We start from the raw sequence: 14,168 nt of genomic DNA on the forward strand, positions 1-14,168 counted from the left end.
TAACTCCCCCGATCCTGATTGGACATTACCGAGCCACTTCGCTTCCGCGCCGTGATAGGACAGCCTTCGGCCCTTCACGTTGTGATTGGAGGGTAATCCTGGCACCGCCCATTGTGGCCGCAAATTGGGCAGATCCCCCACCCCCCCGCAGTCCCGCCTCCTGCCCCCTGAGTGACAGGCTGGCGGTAGACACGTGTCCAATCCGCCTGCCAGGGTCGGCTCTCCGCAGAATGCGCTCCGGGCCGGCTGAGCCGCCTGCCTCCTTCTTCTGTGTCAGGAATCTGGTTCAGTTTCCGACTAGCCTCCCTTGTCCAGCGTCGCATCGGGACGCGACAGAACAGAGGGACCCGATGGGCCTTCAGTCCATGGCCCCTACAGGGTGACGGTGCACTTGTCCCCTGTGTTTAAGAACAGCTCACCGACGGGGTGCCTGGGTGGCTCAGAGCCTGCAGCCTGCTTCAGATTCGGTGTCTCCCTCTCTCTCTGTCCCTCCCCCGCTTGTGCTCTCTGTCTTCCAAAAATAAATGAACATTAAAAATTAAAAAAAAAAAGAGAGAGAGACAGACAGAACAGCTCACTGTGTGAGCTCACCTAAGGGGAAATAGACCTCCTTGGGTGTTGACCTGGCCCTTTGAAAGCGTGAGGCCCCGCCCTCTGAACCGACCTCCACTTCTCCGGCCTCAGGTCAATAAAAAGTGCCCTGGGGCCTCAGCCACCAAGGGACGTGGGACCCCGCGGCCCCAGCGGCCCACAGCCACAGGTGTGACACGTTACAACCCTCAGGTTTGCGTTATATTCTGCAAGGAAAGTCACAGCCCATCCAGTTTGTAATCAGACCCTGTAAATGAGAAATGTAAAGGTTCCATTTCCTTCTTCAGGTGATGCATGGATGTGGGACAGCTCTGAGAACATACAAAAAAAAAAAAAAAAAAAAAAAAGAACACTGAGTTTTAGTCTTACAAGTGTGAGCCCTATGGGATGTGAATTATATCTCCATTTTCCGAAACAAATTTAAAGGCCACAATAGCCAGGAAATCATGCCTCCTGGGCAATGTTGAAATACTTCGTGCGGATTTGTCCACTCTGCCTATTTAAGGTAAGTGACTCACACCATGTGGCCTGGTGTGGCTGGTGTCTTCCACGTGGTATAACATTGTCACCATACGTTCACGTGCATGCTGTGTCTGTCCTTCATTCCTCCCTGGGGCTGAATCACCGTCCCTCCTGTGGATACGCCGCACCCTGTTCATCCATCCACACACTGGGGGACACTTGGGACGTGTCCCTCTTTTGCGGGGTCTGCACAGTTTTGCACCTGGCATTCGTGTGCACACATCTGAGTGTTTCCGTCTACGTAGGACTGGAACACTTGGGTCACACTGCAGTTCTGTGTTTCACTTCTTGAGGAACCACCAAACGTTTTCCACGTCAGCTGCCCTGACACTCCCACCAGCCAAGCACACGGTTCCGCTTTCTCCACATCCTGGCTGCCACTTCTTTTCTGGATTCTGGCTCCTAGCCGTCCTCGTGAGTGGGAAGTGGCATCTCGTGGTTCTGACTCGCATCGTCCTGATGGGAGGATCGTTTCATGTGTCTATTAGACATTTGTGCGTCATCTTTTTTTTTTTTTTTTTTAATTTTTTTTTCAACGTTTTTTATTTATTTTTGGGACAGAGAGAGACAGAGCATGAACGGGGGAGGGGCAGAGAGAGAGGGAGACACAGAATTGGAAACAGGCTCCAGGCTCCGAGCCATCAGCCCAGAGCCTGACGCGGGGCTCGAACTCACAGACCGCGAGATCGTGACCTGGCTGAAGTCGGACGCTTAACCGACTGCGCCACCCAGGCGCCCCCATTTGTGCGTCATCTTAAGAGAAATGTCTGATCAAGGTTTTGCTCCCTTTCTGATGGCGATGAGTTTTTGTCATTCAGATAGGAGGTTTTTGTGTATTCTGCAGGATAAAGTCTTATCATACATGCGATTTACAAGGACGTTCTCCCATTTTATGGGTGTCCTTATAATCTCTTGTTAGGGACCTTTGATGTGCAAAAGATTTTCATCTTGCGGAAGCTTCGTTTACCTACTTTTTCTTGTGTTCCCTGTGATTATCAGGTCACAGTTAAGAAATCTTACCGAATACAAGTTCATGAGGATTTCTCCCTGGATTTCTTTCACTCTCAGGTCCCCAGGACAGGCCCCTCAGGGCTGGGGATTCTCGGCAGAGATGTTTCCAAGGCCTGGAACTGAGATGCTCTGGTATCACACATGTCCCTAGACAGTTGTTTAACGCGATAGGCCATGAAGGAGTTTCTGGTTTAACTGATGATCTTTGATTCTTATGCAAATATACTTCTATACGTCCGTACCTTCACCATTGTGCTTCCAACACACAAATTCTTGATGACTGCTCAATTTGGGGTAATTCCCTCTGCCTCATTATATAGAAAAGCATGTCCATGATCGAACACTTGTTCTTATGTATAAAATTCTGAAGTGGGATTTGTGACGTTCCAAGAAAAACTTGGTTATAGTATTGATGGAGTTCTACTGACGCGATCCAACTATTTGTTAAGTATTGACACATTGGAACATTTCCTTGAATCTCGTTCTCAGCCCACCTGCAAACCGGGAAATTCTCATGGCTCCAACTCAAATTCTATCTGCACTCCAACCTCCACGTCACTGCCACTGCTACAGCCCAGCATGATCCACCATTGTGGCGGACATCACCAGCCTAGTGCCCGTCGTCATGGTAACAGAGGGATCCTGTGAGGCTGCCCGATCGGCTCATGTTGGGCATCCACACCACCCACCATCAAAGCGAGACTTCTTGGTCAACCAGGACATGGAAACCACCCCATCCACTCCTCTCATGTCTGTTGTTCCTCCTCCCCCCGCCCCTCTCACTCCTCTGCAGCGACACTGGCTTCTGGTATCCTTTGAATCCAAGGTCCCCTCCCTCCTCCAGAATGCATTCATTATATGGGGCTGCCGTAACACAGTGCCAGACAAACGTTCGTGGTGTCACAAATGAGGCGCCTGGAAGCCTGAGATCAAGTTGTCTGCAAGGTTGGTTCCTACTGGAGGCTCTGAAGGACGATCTGCCCCAGGCCTCCCTCCCAGCTTCTGGGGGTTGCCCACAACCCTTTGCATTCCTTGGCAGGTAGACACATCATGCCAATCCCTGCTTCTGTCTCACATGGTCAAGCCCTGTCTTCAGCGCAGGCCTCTGTGTCCCAATTTCCCCGTCTTATAAGGACACCCATCACTGGGTCAAGACCTAGCCTAATCCAGTGTGGTCTCATCTTCCTTAAATGTGCAAACACCTTATTTCTAGATAAGGCTGTATTTTGAGGTTCCACGTAGACAGGAAATGTGGGGGTACAATACTGAACCCAGAGTATGTGTGTGTTTGTACTGCATATACCTTGTCATGAATTTAGGTATCAACTTCCAGTGTTACCTGAAATCACTATTTTACTCTTTCACTTTCCTATTCCCACCAACCTCCTGTACCTGTATCTCTGATATAAGTTTACCCAGATAGAAGATGCTATGCATGTTTCCCAGAATAGTCTTCTGAACTGTGTTTAAATATGACCTGTATATTAACAAATGACACCCTCTTCACCTTCAACTGGCAGAGAGTTATATCAAAATACCTCTTTGGGGCGCCTGGGTGGCTCAGTCGGTTGAGCGTCCGACTTCGGCTCAGGTCATGATCTCGCAGCTTGTGAGTTCAAACCCCACGTCAGACTCTGTGCTGACAGCTCGGAGCCTGGAGCCTGCTTCGGATTCTGTGCCTCCCTCTCTCTCTGCCCCTAACCCACTCACATTCTGTCTCTGTCTCTCTCAAAAATAAATAAACATTTTTTAAAAATTAAAAAAAAAAAAAAGGAACTGATCTGTGTCAACTGGGGGCACATCAACAGAACCATGAGTGATCTGAATAAAAGAGAAAGCCATGGCCCATTTTTCCTCCACTGGCATCACACAAGGAGACACCACTGGGTGGGGCATTACCAATCAATTACCCACCCATCACGGGAAGAAACGTCCTGTTCGGCATAGTCAGCACTAGTCCTAGCAAGAATAAGTAAGGGGGGAAGGACAGGTTTCCAATTCTGGTATCAATTTTCATGTAAACATTTAAGAGCTCTTTGGAAAACACAGTGGGAAGCAGCATTTCCAGAAATTAGCAGTTTCCTCAAGGCAGTTATGCCTGGAGCTCCGTGTAAGAACTCATTCCCACCACCTCTAAGACTCACCTCACCAACAACACTGTTCTGGTTGTTCACAGGCAAGCAGGGAAGGTGCGTGTCTGTCTCCCCATTCCCCAATGTTTAAAAAAAAATTTTTTTTAACATTTATTTATTATTGAGAGGCAGAGAGAGACAGCATGGGGGGGGGGGGCGGGGCGCAGAGAGAGAGGGAGACACAGAATCCGAAGCAGGCTCCAGGCTCCGAGCTGTCAGCACAGAGACCCTCGCGGGGCTCGAACTCACAAACCATGAGATCATGACCTGAGCTGAAGTCAGATGCTTAAAGGAGGGAGCCACCCAGGCGCCCCTCCCCCTTCCCCAATCTCAACCTGCAAGAGGGCGACTCCCGGTGTTCTTTGTCCAAGGCCATTACATAAGCATCATTAGGAACGACTAAGGCGTTTCTAGAACCAAAAGGTGGGAGCCGCAAAAGAATTAAGGAAAAATCACACCAGAAAGAAAATGAATACAAAAGCGAACCCTCCACAATGAAGGCAGGAGGCCAGCAGGGGGCGCTCCCCATCCAATCCCCGGGCAGCTGTAGACGCCACACGAAAGAGGCGCGGGCGCACACAACTTTACTGCCCCCGCCCGCGTGAGAAAGCTTTCCTCTGCCCAGCAACAGTCCAGCCAATGAGAGACGGACACAGCGCAGCCAATGAGAAGCCACCATCGTCTAACCACCGGTTTGCCCGCAAGGATTTTTTTTTTTATAACAGCCGCCCCCAACTCCGCCCCCACCGTCCTCCCCCTCCCCCCCCCCCCCCCGCCTCCCCCTTACCTGTAAAAGAGCATCCTCCCCTTTCCTCTCTGAACTTGCGCCTGCATTTGCCAATTCTGGCGCGTCCTGATTTGCAATTCTTGCTAGTGCCAATAAACCCACTTTTTTGCGGGTGGAATACGCGATGCTGAAGGTCAACCTTACTCGGTGTCAGAAACTGAGCCCGTTGGCAGTGTGCTGGCCTTCTGTCCCAAGTCCTCAGCAAGATGTGATGGGAAGTGGGGCTCAGGAGTGAGAGAGAGGTCAAGAGCCCAGAGCTTCGGATTCTGTGTCGCCCTCTCTCTCTCTCTGTTCCTTCACCCCTCACGCTCTGTCTCGCTGTCTCTCAAAAAAAAGAAACAAAGAAAAAAAGAATTCTGGAGATGTTTTTAGTGCAAAAAAAAGTGGTTTATAAAGCGTGGGGACAGGACCTGTGGGCAGATAGAGCTGCAGTGCAATTGCGAGGGGCAATTGATTATCCTTTGCAGTTCGGGGAGGGAAAGACAGGAAGTTTCCAAACCCATTTTATTTTATTTATTTTATTATTTATTTTTTAAAATTTACATCCAAATTAGCGTATAGCGCAACAATGATTTCAGGAGTAGATTCCTTAGTGCCCCTTCCCCGTTTGGCCCATCCCCCCTCCCACAACCCCTCCAGTAACCCTCTGTTTGTTCTCCATGTTTAAGAGTCTCTGTATGGTTTGTCCCCCTCCCTGCTTTTACATTATTTTTGTTTCCCTTCCCTTATGTTCATCTCTTTCGTATCTTAAGGTCCTCATATGAGTGAAGTCATATGATTTTTGTCTTTCTCTGACTAATTTCACTTAGCATAACACCCCCCCAGTTCCATCCACGCAATTGCAAATAGCAAGACTTCATACTCTTTGATCGCTGAGTAGTACTCCACTGTGTGTGTGTGTGTGTGTGTGTGTGCGTGCGTGTGTGTACACCACATCTTCTTTAGCCATTCACTCATCGATGGACATTTGGGCTCTTTCCATACTTTGGCTATCGTCGATAGCGCTGCTATAAACATTGGGGTGCATGTACCCCTTCAACACAGCATACCCGTATCCCTTGGATAAATACCGAGTAGTGCAATTGTTGGGTCGTAAGGCAGTTCTATTTTTAGTTTTTTGAGGAACCTCCAGACTGTTTTCCAGAGTGGCTGCACCAGCTTGCATTCCCATCCAAACCCGTTTTAATAGGTTAAAGAAGCTTACAGGATCCTGGAGGCCTAGCTATTGTCAAACTAAGGTTGTTGTTGGGGTTTTGTTTTTGTGTGTTTTTGTGTGTTTGTGTTTTTGTTTTGGTATGTATTTATTTATTTATTTATTTATTTGTCTCTAGCAAGGGATTAAGACAGTTGGGCATTCCTGGAGGAAAGTCCTACTCCGCCAGCCTGAAGTATTTCTCAATGGGCTACAAGCCATAAGGAAGTTTAATTGTATCTACAGTTCTTTTCGCCTTTCCTCTCTGCATCATGTGGGCACAGACTGGTCCTGGGTAGGTCTTTGACCAAGTCCTTCTGGAACCAACCTGTTCCTGTTGAAACAGTGGTATTTAGGAATTTCTCTTTCTGTTCTAAAGAAAAAGCTAAGGATCCCAGTCATCAAAATACTTGAAGAGCATCCCTCAAGACCCATTGTGTCATACCTTCTGGGGTTTTTTAAATTTTTTTTTTAACATTTATTCATTTTTGAGAGACAGACAGAGACAAAGCGTGAGCAGGGGAGGGGCAGAGAGACAGGGAGACACAGAATCGGAAGCAGACTCCAGGCTCTGAGCTGTCAGCACAACAGAGCCCCACGCGGGGCTTGAACCCACAAACCTTGAGATCATGACCTGAGCTGAAGTCACATGCTTAACTGACTGAGCCACCCAGGCACCCCACCCTCTGGTTTTATATTTAAAAAATTATGGTCTCTCCTCACACACATTTCTTTTTTTTTTTTTTTAACTTATTTTTTAAACTTTAAATCCAAGTTAACACGTAGTGCAACAATGATTTCAGGAAGAGAATTTAGTGATACATCCTCTATGCATAATACCCAGTGCTCATCTCAGCAAGGGTCCTCCTTAGTGCCCCTTCCCCATTTAGCCCATTCCCCCTCCCACAACCCCTCCAGCAACCCTCAGTTTGTTCTCCATATTTACGAGTCTCTTCTGTTTTGTCCCCCTCCCTGTTTTTATATGATTTTTGTTTCCCTCCCCTTATGTTCATCTGTTTTTCTCTTCAAGTCCTCATATGAGTGAAGTCATATGATTTTTGTCTTTCTCTAATTTCACTTAGCATAATCCCCTCCAGTTCCACCCACGTAGTTGCAAATGGCAAGATTTCATTCTTTTTGACTGCCGAGTAATACCCCATTGTATATATGTACCACATCTTCTTTATCCATTCATCTATTGATGGACATTCGGGCTCTTTCCATACTTTGTCGATAGTGCTGCTATGAACACTGGGGTGCATGTGTCCCTTTGAAACAGCACACCTGTATCCTGTGGATAAATGCCTAGTAGTGCAATTGCTGGGTCATAGGGTAGTTCTATTTTTAGTTTTTTGAGGAACCTCCATACTGTTTTCCAGAGTGGCCGCACCAGCTTGCATTCCCACCAACAGTGCAAAAGAGATCCTCTCTCTCCGCATCCTCGCCAACATCTGTTGTTGCCTGAGTTGTTACTGTTGGCCATTCTGACAGGTGTGAGGGGGTATCTCATGGTGGTTTTGATTCGTATTTCCCTGATGATGAGTGAAGTTGAGCATTTTTTCATCCTCATACACATTTCTAACTAACTTCATTAGAAGTAACTTAGAACATCAATGGCCATTATTAGAGACTTCTGATCTCCCCAGATGGATTCTTAACAAAGTTGAATTGGACACCTTTGGCTCTGAAATTGCCAAAACCAGATTGATGAGGGGGCGCAAAGCAAGCTGAGACCCGGCAAACTCCCTCCCCCACGCCCCAGAGTGGGATCTGTGTGACATTCCTCAGGCAATCCTGGCTGCCCAAGAACAAAAGAAAGGGGGGGAAAAAACCCAATGGTCAACTGATGGAGAGCACAGTCGTGCAGGACGTGAGTCTCCATCAGCTCATAAATGTCCTAGTAAATTACAAGGAACAAGGCAATCTTATCAATAGCGTCTAACCAGCAGAAACCCATAGACTCAATTTCCTGAAGCCCTAACATCACCCTCCCACTCCATGGTGATGTGGGGAACAAACGCCAGATAAAAATTTAAATAAAATTAAACCTCTTGGGGTGCCTGGGTGGCTCAGTCGGTTAAGTGTCCGACTTCGGCTCAGGTCATGATCTCATGGTTTGTGGGTTCAAGCCCTGCGTGGGGCTCTGTTGTGCCGACAGCTCGGAGCCTGGAGTCTGCTTCAGATTCTGTGTCTCCCTCTCTCTTTATCCCTCCCCTGCTCGCACTCTCTCTCTCAAAAATAAATGAACATTAAAAAAAATTTTTTTTCTAATTAAATTTCTTTGTAACCTGTGGCCCGTTGGCAAATATTTGAGACAGGCAGAGTAAAACATTCCTCCAATTAACTCTCAACTGTCTTGTCTTCATGTTAACGCCTTACAAGAGGGAAAACCACCTTAGCTTGACCACAGCAAGGCTCCTGCTATCTTAGGAGTCCTCTTTAGCATATGAAAGTCCTTTTGGAAACTTTCCTTCTCTACCTCCCCCAAGTCCCAGGTCACCCCCCACACTAACGACACAGTGCCTCTGCCCACAGGTCCTGTCCCCGTGCTTTACTAATAGCACCTTTTTGCACCAAAGATGTCTCAAGAATTCTTTCTTGGCCATTGGCTCTGGACCCCCACCATCGCCCCAAAACCCCATCAAGATGGGATGTCTACTTCAATGGGTATTTGGAAGCTTCCAAACACTACCAAGATGTAAATTCCCTTCTCTGCAAAACACTGTTTCTAAATGATCAGAGACAAACCACTGAAAGGTGTCAAAATGGCTTCCGAGTCTCCGTCTCCTTCCCCATCTTCTTTGTCTCCAGACACGTGGGCGCCTCTTCCAGTGCAGACCAGGCCATCAGTGCCCCCTTCCTCTCTTCCCTCTGCTCCCTCCCTGCCACCTGTGTACCCCCACCCTCCTCCTAATCCTTTCAGTGAAGGTCCTTTTCCTGATTCTCTCCCCAGTCCTTGCTCTCCTGAACCTGTTAAAACACGCCCCTGTGGGGGTCCAAATAAAGCCTAAGATAAAGCCTGATGGTCAGAGGCTGAACAGGGAGCCAGAGTTAGACTTTCCCAAAGCGACTGAGGATCCCCAGTGGTTTGCTGAAGAATTTAACAGTTATTCAAACTCACCACCCTGGTTTCTCAGATTTATACCAGTTGGATCACATGCTTGCTGGAGACGGCCAGGCCAAACACTGGATGAAGCTAGCCCAGTGGGAACACCCTAAAGAGTATTGGGGAATCAGACACCTACATGTTGGCCAGGATGCCAGAACATTCACTGGAAATACTGAGCGATGCCCTCTTCCCTTAAGCCTGGGGAGGGGAACAAAACTCAGCCTTGCACATCACAACCTGATGAACCTTTTCATGATGATTACGATGGACTCCAAGTTGCCTTTCAAGAAAATTCTGGTTGAACTTTCGTTACTGAATGTACCTGGGTAGCTCATAACTCTGTTTATGCATGAGCACAACTGAATTCTTTCTCATTTAGGCAAAAGAAACCAGCGTGGAATGAGAAACTGTGACCATCCCAGACTCAGGTAATTTCACGGACACGCTCCTCACTTGAAGAAAGACGAATACGAATACGTTCTCAGTTTCCACTTATGGCAAATGGAAGCCCCTACACAAAATGATGAAAACAAAAAACTCTGCTTTCTGCAATTATTGCAAAGAGCCAGGGTGTTGGGGAAAAAGTTTGTTACAAATGTAAGCACTCCACCCCCTGTGTCCCTCCAGCCAGCCCTTCCCACACCCTCCTCATTCCCAGCGACGGGGCTCCAGGGTTCCCACAGGGGCTGTTCTCAGTCCTCCCTCTCAATCAGCTTGTGGAACTGAAGTTTTGGGGTGATGGTGGGGTGGTCCAGAGCCGACAGCGAAGAAAGAATTCCTGAACACATCTCTGGGGTCAAAAGATGATTTTATTAAAGCACGGGAACAGGACCCATGGGCAGGAAGAGCCGCACTGGGGTTGTGACGGGTGACTCATTATACGCCCTCAGGTTGGCAGGGGGTCAGGGATAGAGTAAGTCTCTAAGGTATTTTGGAAGCAAGGTTTCCAGGACCTTGAGGGGCTGGCTGCTGCTAGGGAAAACACCATTTATTACCATTTAATAAAACCTCAGTCATGAGACCCTTCAGATGTATATCAGGGGTCCACAGGCTTGGCGGACGATTGCCAGCATGTACCTTGGGGGAGGTGAGATAAAGGGAGTAGACTGACAGGGTCCATGAGGTCGGGATAATGTTAAGCCCAGATTCCCTTTTGCTCCCAGCAAAGTGTCCTCATGGAGGCAGCTGAGCTCCTAGAAGGAGGTCGCTCTGCCAGTTTCAAGGACTTGTTAATGAGCTGTAGGCAGTAAGGGAATTTAATTTTTCGTTTGCCTTAGTTTCCCACATTGCCATGGCAAGCACTTAAACCCCTTTCCTTTGTTCGTGGGTAGCCAGGAGTGTCCGAGGAATGTCTCACATATCTCACCTGGTGTGTGTGTGTGTGTGCACGTGGCAACCTGTACCTTGCCCTCAGCTTGCCCCATCCTCCCCCATCAGAACCACCTCCACATTGGGAAGGGATCTCTATCCTTGTCGACACAAGTACATTCTTGGTGCCCAGCCCCCTGCTGTAACGCAGCCCCTGCCTGGAAGGGCTAAAAAACAGCTCCACTATGGGGGGGGGGGGGGGGGGCGTCTCTAAAATATCTCAGCAGGTTCCTGCCTGTCAGCCTATTCCTTGTCTAGGCGCTTTGAGAAATACCCTCTTCTCCTTCCTTTCGCCTCCCCTATTCACGTCTTAGGCCGAGTCTTCCAAGAAAGGTAAAATCCCAGAATTTCATTTCCTCAAAATGGGCAAGTAATTCTGGAATTGGGCAGTAGTAATCAAAATAGCCAATGAGAGGAAATAAGTGAGCCCAGGTCCTCTCTTCTATGCTCTGTCTCTGAGACACTAGAGCAGAGTCTAAGAACACCGGTCATTTGTTCCCAGTGGATCAGCTACCATGCTCTTTCTGGGAAAATCCTCAACTGACATTGGCAGAATCCAGTGACCTCCCATCAAGACTCAACCAGGTCCTTCAAAACCTCTTCCCAGGGGCGCCTGGGGGGGGGGGGGGGTTCAGCCGTTTAAGCGTCTGACTCTTGATTTTTGATTTTGGCTCAGGTCATGATCTCAGTTCTTGGGATGGAGCCCCACACCCAGCTCTGTGCTGACAGCGGGGAGCCTGCTTGGGATTCTCTCCCTGCCCCTCCCTGCTCATGCTCTCTCTCTCTCAAAATAAATTTTATTCTATTTTTCATTAAGTTCACTTATTTTTGCAGAGAGAAAGAGAGCGTGCATCAGCATGAGTGAGGAAGGGGCAGAGAGAGAGGGAGACACAGAATCTGAAACCGGCTCCAGGCTCTGTGCCCACAGAGCCTGACGCAGGGCTTCAACTCACAGACAGCGAGATCATGACCTGAGCCGAAGTTGGACACTCAACCGACTGAGCCACCAAGGCACCCCTCAAAATAAATTTTAAAAGTAAATTTTAAAAGAAAGTCTTATTAAACAAAATTTTTTTAAAGGCTGCCTGGGTGGCTCGGTCATTGGCGCAGAATCTGACTTTGACTCGGGTCATGATCTCACTGTTCGTGAGTTCGAGTCCCACATCAGGAGAGCTCAAGCCTCGCTCTCTCTCTGTTTCCCTCTCTCTGCCCCTCGCCCACTTGCAGTCTCTCTCAAAAACAAAACAAAACAAAACAAAAAACCAATAAAACAACAAAAAAAACACCTCTTCCCAGAATTAGTCCATACCCTATAAATAAGGAAGCCCTCTAGGGCATCAAGCCGATGGCAGACTGAAAGCCTCAGTGTCTCATGACCCCCCGCACCACTCCCTGTAACACCCATCTTACTTAGCAGAAAATCCAGTGGCTGACCTTGGACATCTGTCCAAGACGTCTCGGCAATAAGTAACATCTTCCCTCCACACCGTCGATCCCAACCCCCATTGGCTATAGACGCCCACTGCCACTGAGAGCAAACTTTTCACTGAGACTTATCTATGCAGTGGATTTTCATATTCCAGTTGGTAAGCGTAGCAAGTTTTTGCTCACTTGGAGGCACAGAAATACACCGGACAGTCGTGCCCCAGGGACCCACAGAGCGTCTGACTTCCTAAGCCCCTAAAGCTGATCTGGAGGATAGACAGTTTCCTGCCTCTCTCCTTTGTTACACTATGGAGAGAATTCCATTCTCTGCTTCCCTCCAATGGAAGACATTATCTACCTGTTAAGCTCTGGGGTTTAAAGGGACATAAAGTCTCAAAAATCTGCAGTCTGCTCAAACTCAGGATCAATACTCGGGGCACTCGATCTTGGAACTGGACCACATTTGGATCCAGACAAAACCCCTCATGGCTGGTTAATGCCGACACATCCTTTGGACGCCCTATGGCATTGAACATGCCACCCCTCTACACAATAAAGATTTTTCATAGCTTATTGATTGGTGTTTTAAAAAGGATCAAAGTGGGGGCGCCCGGGTGGCTGTCGGTTAAGCGTCTCACTTCAGCTCAGGTCACGATCTCACAGTCTGTGAGTTCGAGCCCCACGTCGGGCTCTGTGCTGACAGCTCGGAGCCTGGAACCTGCTTCGGATCCTGTGTCTCCCTCTCTCTCTGCCCCTCCCCCACTCACACTGTTTCTCTCTCTCCTCAGCCAAGGGTAAAACCACACATTTAGACCAATAGCTGGTACAGCTTTCCCCAAAAGGCAGCAGGCAACATCTGGGTCGCAGCCCTCCTGAGACGTTCAGCCTCACCTGGGTTCCTTTTTCTCATCGTTGCTTCTTCTCTGTCCTTCGTGGAAAGAACATGCCCTTGTCCACCTTTCCCAAACTGTTACAAAAGAGGGGAATCTCTTCTTCGAGTTGTGGCCTTTCAGAAACCCCCTCATCACGGCCCTGTGATACAGTCATTTTCACGGGCTTTCTCCTAAGAGGTAAGACGTTCAGAATTTAAAGAAGTCTTTCTTTCATCTGAACTCTTCACTGACACGGGATTCTTACGCAGTAGTTTCTAAAAATGCAGCTCTATAGGCTGCATTTGATAACACATTTGGTTCCAAACAGTTCTTTTGGAATAACAGTACCACTTTCTTTTTTTTTAAGTTTATTTATTTTGAGACAGAGAGAGAGACAGAGAGAGCAGGGTATGGGGGGTGGGGGGGAGACAGAGACAGAGACAGAGACGATGCCAAGCAGGCTTCGTGCAGTCGGTGTGCAGAGCCTGATGTGGGGCCTGAACTCACGAAATTGTGAGACCATGACCTGAGCCAAAATCAAGAGTTGGACACTCAACTGACTGAGCCTCCCAGGCGCCGCTAACAATACCATTTTAAAATGTCTTTTGGGGCGCCTGGCTGGCAGGGTTGGAGCAGCCACAGGACCCTTTTTTTTTCTTTTTTGAAAGAATTTTATTTTAATGCTTATTTACTTTTGAGAGAGAGAGAATGCAGGCAGGGGAGGGGCAGCGAGAGAGGGAGACACAGAATCCGAAGCAGGCTCCAGGCTCCGAGCTGTCAGCACAGAGCCCGACGCGGGGCTCGAACCCACGAACCGTGAGATCATGACCCAAGTCAAAGTCGGATGCTTAACTGACTGAGCCACCCAGGCACCCCCATGGGACTCTTGATCTTGGAGTGATTAGTTTGAGAGCCACGTTGGAGAGAGAGAACTTAAATAAATAATAAACTTTCAAGTTTTGCCATTATTGCAAAAAATTTCATCAGCTACTGCTTTGCATTATTTGCACTACATCTGCCCCAGTCCCCTGAGTTGGTTCTTGTGCTCCTACAGGACCCACTATTGTTTTCTTTTTAATAATAATTTAAGCAATTCCTATGCTCAATATGGGGCCCAAACTCACAACCCTGGGATCAAGAGTCACATGCCCGGCACCCC

Source organism: Panthera onca, chromosome A2 (genome assembly GCF_046562875.1).
Source record: "Panthera onca isolate mPanOnc1 chromosome A2, mPanOnc1 haplotype 2, whole genome shotgun sequence".
NCBI classification, from domain to species: domain Eukaryota; kingdom Metazoa; phylum Chordata; class Mammalia; order Carnivora; family Felidae; genus Panthera; species Panthera onca.